Genomic DNA, 14,321 nt, shown 5'->3' on the forward strand with positions numbered 1-14,321 from the left:
CATCCAGCTGGAGTGAAAAAGAGTCGCTAATTTCCCCCACAACTTGCTCGACAATGTCTGTTCCCATTTTGTCTATTCTGCGGCAGACAGAGTCATTTGACAAAGGCACAGTCTTTAACTTCTCCGCTGCGTTTGTGTCCAGCATGGTCTCAGCCAGCACAACAGCGGCAGGAAGGAGCAGGTCTTCGGCTATGGTGTCTGGTTTCTTGGCTTTAGCTATGAGCAAAGACACCGCATAAGATGCCTCCAGGGCTTTGGCTGATGTCGTGGAGGCTTTACGCATCGTTTCTTGAGATGACCGGAATTCAGAGTTTCCTCTTGAAAACCCCAGGTTTTAATTTGCATGTTTTGTCTTGAGATGGCGCTCAAGATGGGCTGGCTTCATGCTACTGTTGGCTAACCTCTCCCCACAGAAGAAACACAAAGGCTTGGGTGGGTTGCAACTCGTGGACGTAAATCCCATTAAAACATAGTCGTCTGAAAACTGACGGGATTTTGCCGGCTCTGGTTTGGCCTTCTTTGGCACTTGTCCCTCCGTGTTTTCAGCAGCATTGCTGCTACGCTTCAACCACGACTTCATTATTTGAGTTTAAAAGCCGGCAGTGATAGACGGGTTATGACCGTTAGCGTGTGCCACGTTGGGTCAAACCATCCTGATATGGGGGAGACTCTGGGTTTTTAGGATAATTAAATTAAATTGCCTACTTAATATACAATTCAGTTTATGAACTTACACTTGTGTTTTATTGAATATTTATTAAATAACTATTTTTAAAGGATCTTTGAATGGATGCTAATTTTAAATAGATAAAAAAAAAATCTCACGTACCCCCTGGAGTGCCTTCACGTACCCCCAGGGGTACGCGGACCCCCATTTGAGAACCACTGCCCTAGAGCAGCGGTCCCCAACCTTTTTTGAGCCACGGACCTGTTCCGTGTCAGAAATTATTTTCACGGACCGGCAATATAAATGACGTAATAAATATGACGTCATACAATTATACGAAGGGCATAAAGTGCCAAAACTACAACTCATCATTACGCCGAATTAGTGTGAGCCGTGCGCTTGTTTACCTGCAACGAGCCGCTAATGGAGACGACGACACAGACGTGTGTTTGGTCCGCTGCTCCAAACCGAGTTCTGGTCGCTGTCATTAGAACACTGGCAGAGTTGTTGTGTGAAATGTCCCTTAAGGCCACCGTCATTTGCATCTCGAACACATTTTCTTCTAGCTCGGACGGGCTCGATTCACCGGGTGGGTTTGTTTACAAATGGGTTGCAGGTCTATTCTTTTGCAGTCGGGTCTTTTGTGGTTGGAGTACCGCTCAAACTCTTTTAAAAGCCTCTTCCACCCGGTCAACGTCTGAAACATGTAGAATATTCCGCTGTTCACTCGCCCACACAGCAGCACTTTATCGCCAACTTGAAAACAGTTGTCATTTCCTGAAGTGACAGAATTCATTGAGCAGGTTGAATATGTTTTAAGATTCTTTGTCACTGAAATGTGCCAGCAGAGGTTCGTGAGACATGCAGATAAAAACTTTAAGACTCAAGCGGTGGATCGGTCCTTTTCAAAATAATATATTTTTCCGACTGATTAAAAAAAAATTACAACTTTTATTAACTTTTTCCACGGTTCTAACCAAGCCAAAAGTAGGATGGGAGCCAGAGCCTTCAGTTATCAAGCTCTTTTTATGGAACCAGCTTCACCTTCAGTCCTGAGGCAGACACAGTCACCTAGAGTAGACTGAAGACTTTCCTCTTGATAGTCTTATAGTTCGGGCTGAATCAGGTTCACCTGGTCCAGTCCCTAGAGATGCTGCTATAGGCTTATTGGCTGCTGGGGGACGTTTTAGGATACACTGAGCACCTATCTCCTCTTCTTTCTCTCCATATGGATGCATTTTCATGGATGAATTCAAAATAAACTGAATTGAAAACTGAATTGATATAAAAGGGGTCACTGGTAGCAATGCTCCTGCAGAGAATTAAGAGCTGAATCTGCAGCTCTCTGCGACTCAGCTCATTATTTGTTTCTGTCCGGACCACAACTTTTGGCCACAGCAGCCATCTGTTTTCACTGAAACCCCCACTGTACACGAGCTGATGAGACACAGTGGAGCATTTAGCAGCTAAATAGACAGATATCTCCCTCAGGAGTTAGTGGAGACCAAAAATAGAATTAAAAGAGGTTACATACATTCTCAAGTTGGACGCAAACACAATGTCTTGAAGCGGATGTTGTGCTATAGCTGCTGGATGTGTAAATATCCAACTGTTTGCTAACGAGCTCACCACGTCAACTTAATCAATTTGTCTGCCTCCAGCGAAGGAACATTATTGATTGCCTGCACGACTCCCAGTGTAGGTCACACTCTCACAGTAATGTGAAGAGGAGGGACATTTTCTGTTGGATTAGTGCCACGCCCTCCTCCGTCTATATGAACAGGTAGAATGTAAACATGTTTACACTTTCTGCTCTGGTGCTGGCCCCAGTTTGTCCATAAAGCAGTGTGGTACAAAGCAACCCAGTGGAAACCTTCACAGTCAGCAGCCGGTTCCCAAGGGATCCAAAGAGAATGCATTCCCTTCTGCAGAACATCATTCTGACTTGTCCAGAGAAACAGACCTTCATTGCCTGCTAAAGGTCCACACATTTGAAACTGACCTCCCCAATGTGTGTGTCATGCACTCTTGATTAAATCTTCAGCTCTTCTTTTTTGTCAAGCTCTGCCTCCGTTTAACAGGGCTCCCAATAATGAGTAGACTGACCTTTATGGGTAAAATTGGTTTTGTTGACCTTCAAGAGAAGTATTTCTACAGCCTAATATTACATGCTGAGGCCCTGAGAACATGGTCCTGAGTGGGTACTTTTTGGAATCGCCCCCTCATGGACATTAAAGAAATTGCATGCATCGGCTCAGACCCAGAAGTTACCGCCTAGTCTTTAGAGATGTGGCTCCCCCAGAAACATAAAGCCGGCGACACACTCCACCTACGCCCTGTTGATACGGATGGGAGTGTGTGTGTGTGCCTCCTTTGGTCTACCTGAACCCACAATGACCTCCTTGGGCTTCTTTGCCAGATTATCCAGCGTAGATTTGCTGAGCAAAGCACTTGTTATATGTTCACATGCAATTGCATTTATGGTCATTTATCAAAATGGGAAAACATGAAGAAAGTGTTTCTTGACACAGCCTCAATAGAGAATGTGAAATGTGAACAGATGAGAATAAAAACGGTGTCACAGCAACCACCATCTAGTGTCATAAAACACTGCTCTTCATCTTCCCACTGACAAGATGTAACTTCAGTGACCACTATGTCCACATTTAAACTCGCCCACTGAAGGGAAACCTTTGCACATAATTGAGTGAAACCCACCCTCACTCTTCAATGAGGAACACACATGCAGAAATAATGTGAGCAGATGTAACTCTGCCCATCAGTGTTTCTCTCTGTTGGCATGTGTGTGGGTGTGTGTATGTGTGTGTGTATCTGTGTCTGTGTGTGTGTGTATATCTGTGTGTGTGTGTTGTTCTGTGTGGGTGCTAGCTGTTTGTATTCACTGCATGTGTGAAGTGAAGAGGATGAAAGGAGCTGCTGAATCTCACCAGAATCTAACACGCACGTACGCACGCACACACACACACACACACACACACACACACACACACACACACACACACACACACACACACACACACACACACACACACACACACACACACACACAGGCATTCAGGAATATAAAGTGGAAGGCATCAGAATTCAAGCTTGTATCTCAGGCTCCACAGTTTAAATCCAAGCTTACAAGTTTATAATCAGGGTTTCTCATCACTGTCAACAATAATATTCCCAAATGATAATAATAATAATTATGATTTGAATTATCACAAGTATTTACTGGCATTTACTACACTATTCCTAAAATGTGCAATGCTGAGAAAGCATAAAGAAATTAACAAGTATGAGTAGGTAATTTGAGCCTTTAAATAAATAGTGCAAAAATGAAGGAAACACCATTCAACAATATTATTAACATTTCAACTAATTATAAAAGTGAAATACACAGGATTTATTAATATTGCAACAAACTGCTCCTGTTAGCTGCTCAATAAAGTCCTGAGAGACTCTGAGATTAATTAATTAATACTGATTCATAACATCCATCAAGCATTTCTCTTTACATCATGTTTTCAAATAAATAATATAATATATAAATAAAAAAATGTATGACAGGCAGGTGTATTTCCACAGCTACATCTTTCCTACAGCAGCTGGACCAAAACACACTAATGTTCTGTATTTGACATGAATTACAGTGATGCTCAAATCCTGTATATCTGAGGAGACCGGCTACATCTTTGCTATGAAAAGGACTTTGACCATTTTCCTCCTCTATTTTTCTCTGTCGAGACTATAAGAGAGATGTTATGAGCGAGAGAGGGAGAGGGAGATAGAGAGAGAGAGAGAGAAAAAGAGATGCAGGTGATGAGACAGGTGTTTACCTGTCTCTATGTTCGACAGGTGAGGTTGAGACAGAGATGCACTTCTTCCAAAAATGTGAGAAATATACTGAAAGCAGACAAACATTCTTAAACCAGCTCACACACACACAGACAGACACACACACACACACACACACACACACACACACACACACACACACACACACACACACACACACAGACAGACAGACAGACAGACAGACACACACACAGTAACCCTTTATTGTGTCCCAAGAAACACAACTGTGATTCCATATATTATCCATATGAATTGTATATTCCTTTTGTGTAGCTGTGCCTCCGTGCTTTGTTGTTGCAACATCCATGCCAATAAAGCCAATTGAATTGAAAAGAGAGAGAGAGAGAGAGAGAGAGAGAGAGAGGTGGGCAGAGTAGGACACCAGCACTAGGATAGAGAGGAAGAAAAGATCAGGAGGTGGCGATTTATATAAGACCAGCACAGATATCATGGTAAAGACCTGAAAGGGAACGGGAGCTATTTTAAACCTTGAGCTCAGAGAAAGGAACAGTGTGGGCTGATATGTTGGCCATCACAAAAAGCTGTGCTTCTATATTTCCATGTGTGTGTGTGTGTGTGTGTGAGTGTGTGTTTCAAGTGTATGTTCCCCTCCCTGCAGAAACCTGGCAGATAGCGGACTGGAACTTTAAAGACATGTTAGTTAATGGCGACTGGGGCTTATTTTTTATTACAGCGAAGAACCTTTCAAATGTGTTACCTTGTCATATCATATCAAATAAATCTTGGAAACTATTGGAGAGTGCTGAACAAATCCAGAATGAATTGCCCAGGGTCTTGGTTACATGTAGAGTATGGTGGGTGGATGTGTGTGATGTTTGTAAAGAAATAATACGGAATATAGAAATTCCCCTTCAGGGATGAAACCAGCGACATGAAACCAACTCAAGTGAATAAAGACAGCTTTTGTCCCAAACTTTTGACATTTTTTAAAGATGCAATATTTATATATTTGTTGGACACTTGGGGACATTGGAAAGTGCACAATGGTGGTGTCACACAATACAGTTGTTCAAGGCAAACCTAATAAGAAACAGTTGCTTATTTACACATCCAGCAGACACATTAGTGCGAGGGCCCAGTTGAAACCAGAAACAAAAGACATCTCTCATATAAAAATGTGCAAAGTGAGATATTTGGAGAGCAAAAAGAGGATGACAGTTGTGTTAAATGGAGAGTTTTCATTAATAGAACAGATTATTGTTTTTGTTCGTTTTGGAGCTAGGCCCGACTTGTGAAGTAATTTAATGCAACGTGGAGTTTGTTAAATAATATCTAAAATCAAACTGCGCCAAGCCTTATTCATCCTTAGGGTCACGGGGCGCTGGAGCCGATCCCAGCTGACATTGGATGAAGGCAGGGTACAGCCTGCACAGGTTGACAGATCCATCTAGATCTGAGGAGAAGTGTATGTGGGTGCCCGAGTCTTCTGCAGCTCAACGTCCCACTGTCACTATCACACTGCCGAACCAAAACAATGAGCTAAAATAGGCTCAAAGGAAGGATTACATATAATAACTGGTTGCATTTTAAATGACAACAACCCAAATATTTGTGGGCGATTTATTAAATAATAAATATGAATGGACCCGGTTGGGCTCAGCCCAAAGAACCATCATGGAGCAGCCACTCTGTAGGAAACCCGAGCGGTGTCTCGCTATTGGACTTCTATGTTAGCCTTGGTTTGTCCAGAACAAACACCATGTTCGAAACATAAGGTGGCTCATAAGTTTTACCTGGTACCAGAACACCTGATGCCGGAGATCAATGATCGATTTTGTAAACGTATCATCTGATCTGCGGCCGTATGTCTTGAACACTCGAGTAAAGAGATCACCACCTGGTGGTGAGTTGGATCAGATTGCAGGGGAGCCGGCTAGAAAGACTTGGCAAGTCCAAACAAGTAGTTAGGGTGAACTGGGAAAATCTGGCAGAAGATCCTGTCCGGGAAGTCTTCAACTCCCACCTCCAGATGAACTTGTCACACATCCCGAGGGAGGTTGGGGACATAGTAATAATAATAATCATTTATTTTATATAGCGCTTCTCAAGGCACCCGAAGTCGCTTTACAGAGTCCAGTAGTCATACACACACAGTCATACCGGTGGTGGTAAGCTACATCAGTAGCCACAGCTGCCCTGGGGCAGACTGACGGAAGCGTGGCAGCCAATCAGCGCCTACGGCCCCTCCGACCACCACCAACATTCATTCACATCCATACGAACCGGGGTGAGGCTGCGGTGAGTGGACCATGTTCAAAGCCTCTATTGTGGACGCGGCCGCCAGGAGCTGTGGTGGGAAGGAAGATCATCATCGGTTCCTGCCGTGGCGGCAACCTGAGAACCCGGTGGTGCATATCCTTGGCAGAGGCTGCTAAGGTTGTCAAAAGACTCCTACGGTAGTTACGGTAGCTCCTTGGTGGCAAGATGTCGGGGGCTGATGAGATCCGCCATGAGATGTTGAAGGTGCTGGACATTGTTGGGCTGTCTTTGCTGACACACCTTTTCAATGTCACATGGGGGTCGGGAACTGTGCCCATTGACTGGCAGACTGCGGTGGTGGTTCCCATTTTCAAAAAGGGGGACCGGAGAGTGTGCTCGAACTATCGTGGTATCACTACTCAGCCTACCGGGCAAAGCTTATGCCAGGGTGCTGGAAAGGAGGCTCTGACAGTTGAACCTCAGATTCAATAAGAGCAGTGAGGATTTCATCCAGGTCAGGGAACAGTGGACCAGCTCGTTATCCTCGCAAGACTAATGAAGGGGTCCTGGGAGTTTGCCCAACCAGTCTACATGTTCTTTATAGACTTGGAGAAGGTTTTCGACCGGGTACCTCGGGGGTTTTGTTGGGTGCTGCAGAAGTGCCAGACCCATTGCAACGAGCCATCCAGTGTCTGTACGCCTACGTTCTGACCCTCACCTGTGTTCTCGAACTAACTCTGGGTTGTGACCAAAAGAAAGAGGTCACGGATACAAGCGGACAAAATGAGTTTCCTCCGTAAGGAGGCTGGGCTCAGCCTTGGAGATAAGGTAAGGAGATGAGTTTCCTCCATAGGGGGGCCGGGCTCAGCCTTAGAGATAAGGTAAGAAGATGAGTTTCCTCCGTAGGGGGGCCGGACTCAGCCTTAGAGATAAGGTAAGAAGATGAGTTTCCTCCGGAGGGGGGCCGGGCTCAGCCTTAGAGATAAGGTAAGGAGATGAGTTTCCTCCATAGGGGGGCCGGGCTCAGCCTTAGAGATAAGGTAAGAAGATGAGTTTCCTCCGTAGGGGGGCCGGGCTCAGCCTTAGAGATAAGGTAAGGAGATGAGTTTCCTCTGTAGGGGGGCCGGGCTCAGTCTTAGAGATAAGGTAAGAAGATGAGTTTCCTCCGTAGGGGGGCCGGGCTCAGCCTTAGAGATAAGGTAAGGAGATGAGTTTCCTCCGTAGGGGGGCTGGGCTCAGCCTTAGAGATAAGGTAAGGACATGAGTTTCCTCTGTAGGGGGGCCGGGCTCAGCCTTAGAGATAAGGTAAGGAGATGAGTTTCCTCTGTAGGGGGGCCAAGCTCAGCCTTAGAGATAGGGTATGGAGATGAGTTTCCTCTGTAGGGGGGCCAAGCTCAGCCTTAGAGATAGGGTATGGAGCTCAGACATCAGAGTTGAGCCGCTACTGAGATTTTAAAACTTTTGAAAATCCGGCCCCAGGATCCCAGATAAACAGCTGGCATCGGAGCTCTGGCGCGCGCGAGCCGAGAAGAGTTGACGGGGGGTAGACGAAAATTACAGGGTGACGGGTGGTCAGATTTCACCCTGTTTATAATGGTAGGGGAAACACTGGAGTTGATAAGCGTGTCTTCTTGTCTGATCAATACGCAACTGTGAGGTGCGCGACTTGTCTGAGCGGCCAGTTGCTGATCACTCACTCAACAGCCCGACGTGCATGAATAGACATTTTTTTTGGGAGCACCGAAGACCCATTTTGACCCAGGAAAAACCCTGCTGTGTGCGCGGATGTGTCGGCGCGCATCACGGCAGACAGAGCGATGCGACCCGAGATGTGTTAACAGGGGGGGGGTGGGGGGGGGGGGTGCTGAGCGATTAAATATATCTCTTGTTCTGCCTGTTTTGGGATATACATGCCTAAAAGGCGCCTAATATTTCTAGACTGAAATAATATCGGCATTAGCCTATAATTATTATAACTATGAGGATTTTTTTAGTTGCCTATTTTGTGTGCCCCCTCAGGACTCGGTGCCCTACGCGCAGCGCGTAGTGCGGGTTATGGGAGCGGCGGCGCTGATCACAACTCTGATCAAAACATAAACTAATACTACAAGAGGGCGCCCCATTTGACATATTGTTTTGTTTGGCGGTCAGAAAAATAGGTCAGATAAAAGAATAACACGTAATTTATATCATAAATATTTTTATATTAATTTCAAACTTTTCAAAATTGAAAATTAAAAACATTTTATTTATTTATTGTAAATGACCTCTCGCGGCCCACCTGCAGTACCTTCGCGGCCCACTACGAACTATTCATACACTGTCATATTCATTGAATGTATTTTAACTCTAAATCTGTCCTTCTGTACACATTACATCTATTCTTCTGTCCATCCTGGAGAGGGATCCTCCTCTGTTGCTCTCCTGAAGGGTTCTTCACTTTTTTCCCTGTGAAGGTTTTTTTCTATTTTTGGGGAGTTTTTCCTGATCCGATGTGAGGTCCTGGGACAGGGATGTCGTATGTGTACAGATTGTAAAGCCCTTTGAGGCAAATTTTGAAATTTGTGATAATGGGCTATACAAAATAAACTGAATTGAAGTATAAATATCTCCCTTTGTTGATCATGGAACAGATCACAAAGGTCATGGGAAATTAAAATATCAGAAGGGAATCTGAGACAGTGTGTCAACATGTTCTGGGTCATTTTTTTGTCAGTACGTCATAAACTGATGGTCTATCAGGACTCAGCTAAAATAGAGCTAAAGGTGTTTTTAGACTTCAATCACAACTTTAAGTACATTATGTATGTCTGTTTTCATATAAAGTACACTGATTCTACCACTTGAATGAAATCTGAAATATTGAGTTACAAGTTTTTCAATCTCAAACAGTCGTTATGTAATTCGTGATTATATAACATTATCATAAGTACAGCAACCCACATAACTAACTGTGTGCTTTGTGGCAAATTATAAAAAAATATCTCTCCTGGTCTGAGTTCAGTTTTCACACACGGTTCACAGTTCAGTAGTGCCAGCTAATATGACGCCTTCCCCTCCTGTCGGCCGAGGTGTTGGGTTCACCTTGGAATAAAGGACAAGGACTCTTATTTTCCAGGCTACAACATAACTGACAACCTGATATTTAAGTTGTGTCTGCTTGATTTTAAATAAATGATATCAGGATAGTGTCACGGTGTTCACAGCTTTCAGGCCAGCTCCCTAATGCTGCTTTATGTAACACCTCCAGGTGACGCCAGCTGGAGGGCAGTTTGACTCTTAGTACAAAGTCTGGCGCCCTCTAGCGTTTGACCTGCCACAATGCTGCATTACAGTAACGTACAACCTTCAGGCTGGTAAGGGAATTTAATCAACATTAAAAATTTATATAATATTCTCCTGACAGTCAATTCTGTTGGCTGACTTTATTATATCCTGCCTGTCTTTTTTGTTGCCATTTATTTACATTAACATTATTCAATACTATATTTCCCAGTGCTAATGCACTATATATCTGTAAATTACATGAATGTGTATTATTATTATCATTTTATTGTGTGGTTTTTACGTTAATTGTGTTTTTAAAGATATGCTTTTATTTGTCGTACACTTTTCCATTTGCAGCCTCAGTGATCCATGTGTTCTTTCTGGGCTCTCATGTGTTCTCATGTGTTCTTTATTGGTTCTCATGTGTTCTTTGTTGGTTCTCATGTGTTCTTTCTGGGTTCTTATGTGTTCTTTCTGGGTTCTTATGTGTTCTTTATTGGTTCTCATGTGTTCTTTCTGGGTTCTTATGTGTTCTCATGTGTTCTTTATTGGTTCTCATGTGTTCTTTATTGGTTCTCATGTGTTCTTTCTGGGTTCTTATGTGTTCTCATGTGTTCTTTATTGGTTCTCATGTGTTCTTTGTTGGTTCTCATGTGTTCTTTCTGGGTTCTTATGTGTTCTTTATTGGTTCTCATGTGTTCTTTATTGGTTCTCATGTGTTCTTTCTGGGTTCTTATGTGTTCTCATGTGTTCTTTATTGGTTCTCATGTGTTCTTTGTTGGTTCTCATATGTTCTTTGTTGGTTCTCGTGTGTTCTTTGTTGGTTCTCATGTATTCTTTATTGGTTCTCATGTGTTCTTTGTTGGTTCTCATATGTTCTTTTTGGTTCTCATGTGTTCTTTGTTGGTTCTCATGTGTTCTTTCTGGGCTCTCATGTGTTCTCATGTGTTCTTTATTGGTTCTCATGTGTTCTTTGATGGTTCTCATGTGTTCTTTCTGGGTTCTTATGTGTTCTCATGTGTTCTTTATTGGTTGTCATCTGTTCTTTCTGGGTTCTCATGTGTTCTTTCTGGGTTCTCATGTGTTCTTTATTGGTTCTCATGTGTTCTTTCTGGGTTCTTATGTGTTCTCATGTGTTCTTTATTGGTTCTCATGTGCTCTTTATTGATTCTCATGTGTTCTTTATTGGTTCTCATGTGTTCTTTCTGGGTTCTTATGTGTTCTCATGTGTTCTTTATTGGTTCTCATGTGTTCTTTATTGGTTCTCATGTGTTCTTTCTGGGTTCTTATGTGTTCTCATGTGTTCTTTATTGGTTCTCATGTGTTCTCATGTGTTCTTTATTGGTTCTCATGTATTCTTTGTTGGTTCTCATATGTTCTTTGTTGGTTCTCGTGTGTTCTTTGTTGGTTCTCATGTATTCTTTATTGGTTCTCATGTGTTCTTTGTTGGTTCTCATATGTTCTTTTTGGTTCTCATGTGTTCTTTGTTGGTTCTCATGTGTTCTTTCTGGGCTCTCATGTGTTCTCATGTGTCCTTTATTGGTTCTCATGTGTTCTTTGTTGGTTCTCATGTGTTCTTTCTGGGTTCTTATGTGTTCTCATGTGTTCTTTATTGGTTCTCATGTGTTCTTTGTTGGTTCTCATGTGTTCTTTGTTGGTTCTCATGTGTTCTTTCTGGGTTCTTATGTGTTCTTTATTGGTTCTCATGTGTTCTTTCTGGGTTCTTATGTGTTCTTTCTGGGTTCTTATGTGTTCTCATGTGTTCTTTATTGGTTCTCATGTGTTCTTTCTGGGTTCTTATGTGTTCTCATGTGTTCTTTATTGGTTATTATGTGTTCTTTATTGGTTCTCATGTGTTCTTTATTGGTTCTCATGTGTTCTTTCTGGGTTCTTATATGTTCTCATGTGTTCTTTATTGGTTCTCATGTGTTCTGTTGGTTCTCATATGTTCTTTGTTGGTTCTCGTGTGTTCTTTGTTGGTTCTCATGAATTCTTAATTGGTTCTCATGTGTTCTTTGTTGGTTCTCATATGTTCTTTTTGGTTCTCATGTGTTCTTTGTTGGTTCTCGTGTTCTTTCTGGGTTCTTATGTGTTCTTTATTGGTTCTCATGTGTTCTTTGTTGGTTCTCATATGTTCTTTGTTGGTTCTCGTGTGTTCTTTGTTGGTTCTCATGAATTCTTTATTGGTTCTCATGTGTTCTTTGTTGGTTCTCATATGTTCTTTTTGGTTCTCATGTGTTCTTTGTTGGTTCTCATGTGTTCTTTCTGGGTTCTTATGTGTTCTTTATTGGTTCTCATGTGTTCTTTATTGGTTCTCATGTGTTCTTTCTGGGTTCTTATGTGTTCTCATGTGTTCTTTGTTGGTTCTCATGTGTTCTTTCTGGGTTCTTATGTGTTCTCATGTGTTCTTTATTGGTTCTCATGTGTTCTTTGTTGGTTCTCATGTGTTCTTTGTTGGTTCTCATGTGTTCTTTCTGGGTTCTTATGTGTTCTTTATTGGTTCTCATGTGTTCTTTATTGGTTCTCATGTGTTCTTTCTGGGTTCTTATGTGTTCTCATGTGTTCTTTATTGGTTCTCATGTGTTCTTTCTGGGTTCTTATGTGTTCTTTATTGGTTCTCATGTGTTCTTTCTGGGTTCTTATGTGTTCTCGTGTGTTCTTTATTGGTTCTCATGTGTTCTTTGTTGGTTCTCATATGTTCTTTGTTGGTTCTCGTGTGTTCTTTGTTGTTCTCATGTATTCTTTATTGGTTCTCATGTGTTCTTTGTTGGTTCTCATATGTTCTTTTTGGTTCTCATGTGTTATTTGTTGGTTCTCATGTGTTCTTTCTGGGCTCTCATGTGTTCTCATGTGTTCTCATGTGTTCTTTATTGGTTCTCATGTGTTCTTTGTTGGTTCTCATGTGTTCTTTCTGGGTTCTTATGTGTTCTCATGTGTTCTTTATTGGTTCTCATGTGTTCTTTGTTGGTTCTCATGTGTTCTTTCTGGGTTCTTATGTGTTCTTTATTGGTTCTCATGTGTTCTTTCTGGGTTCTTATGTGTTCTCATGTGTTCTTTATTGGTTCTCATGTGTTCTTTATTGGTTCTCATGTGTTCTTTGTTGGTTCTCATATGTTCTTTGTTGGTTCTCGTGTGTTCTTTGTTGTTCTCTCTTTTTTCTTTTTTGTTTCATGTGTTCTTCTGTTGGTTCTTTCATTCTTCTTTTGTTCTTCATCATGTTGGTTCTCATGTGTTCTTTCTGGGTTCTTATGTGTTCTCGTGTGTTCTTAGTTGGTTCTCATGTATTCTTTATTGGTTCTCATGTGTTCTTTGTTGGTTCTCATATGTTCTTTTTGGTTCTCATGTGTTCTTTGTTGGTTCTCATGTGTTCTTTCTGGGCTCTCATGTGTTCTCATGTGTTCTTTATTGGTTCTCATGTGTTCTTTGTTGGTTCTTATGTGTTCTTTATTGGTTCTCATGTGTTCTTTATTGGTTCTTGTGTGTTATTTCTGGGTTCTTATGTGTTCTCATGTGTTCTTTATTGGTTCTCATGTGTTCTTTGTTGGTTCTCATGTGTTCTTTCTGGGTTCTTATGTGTTCTTTATTGGTTCTCATGTGTTCTTTATTGGTTCTCATGTGTTCTTTCTGGGTTCTTATGTGTTCTCGTGTGTTCTTTATTGGTTCTCATGTGTTCTTTGTTGGTTCTCATATGTTCTTTGTTGGTTCTCGTGTGTTCTTTGTTGTTCTCATGTATTCTTTATTGGTTCTCATGTGTTCTTTGTTGGTTCTCATATGTTCTTTTTGGTTCTCATGTGTTCTTTGTTGGTTCTCATGTGTTCTTTCTGGGTTCTTATGTGTTCTTTATTGGTTCTCATGTGTTTTTTATTGGTTCTCATGTGTTCTTTCTGGGTTCTTATGTGTTCTCATGTGTTCTTTATTGGTTCTCATGTGTTCTTTGTTGGTTCTCATGTGTTCTTTCTGGGTTCTTATGTGTTCTTTATTGGTTCTCATGTGTTCTTTATTGGTTCTCATGTGTTCTTTCTGGGCTCTCATGTGTTCTCATGTGTTCTTTATTGGTTCTCATGTGTTCTTTGTTGGTTCTTATGTGTTCTTTATTGGTTCTCATGTGTTCTTTATTGGTTCTCATGTGTTCTTTATTGGTTCTCGTGTGTTCTTTCTGGGTTCTTATGTGTTCTTTGTTGGTTCTCATGTGTTCTTTCTGGGTTCTTATGTGTTCTTTATTGGTTCTCATGTGTTCTTTATTGGTTCTCATGTGTTCTTTCTGGGTTCTTATGTGTTCTCGTGTGTTCTTTATTGGTTCTCA

The sequence above is a fragment of the Pseudoliparis swirei genome, chromosome 11, assembly GCF_029220125.1.
Source record: "Pseudoliparis swirei isolate HS2019 ecotype Mariana Trench chromosome 11, NWPU_hadal_v1, whole genome shotgun sequence".
Taxonomy (NCBI): Eukaryota; Metazoa; Chordata; class Actinopteri; order Perciformes; family Liparidae; genus Pseudoliparis; species Pseudoliparis swirei.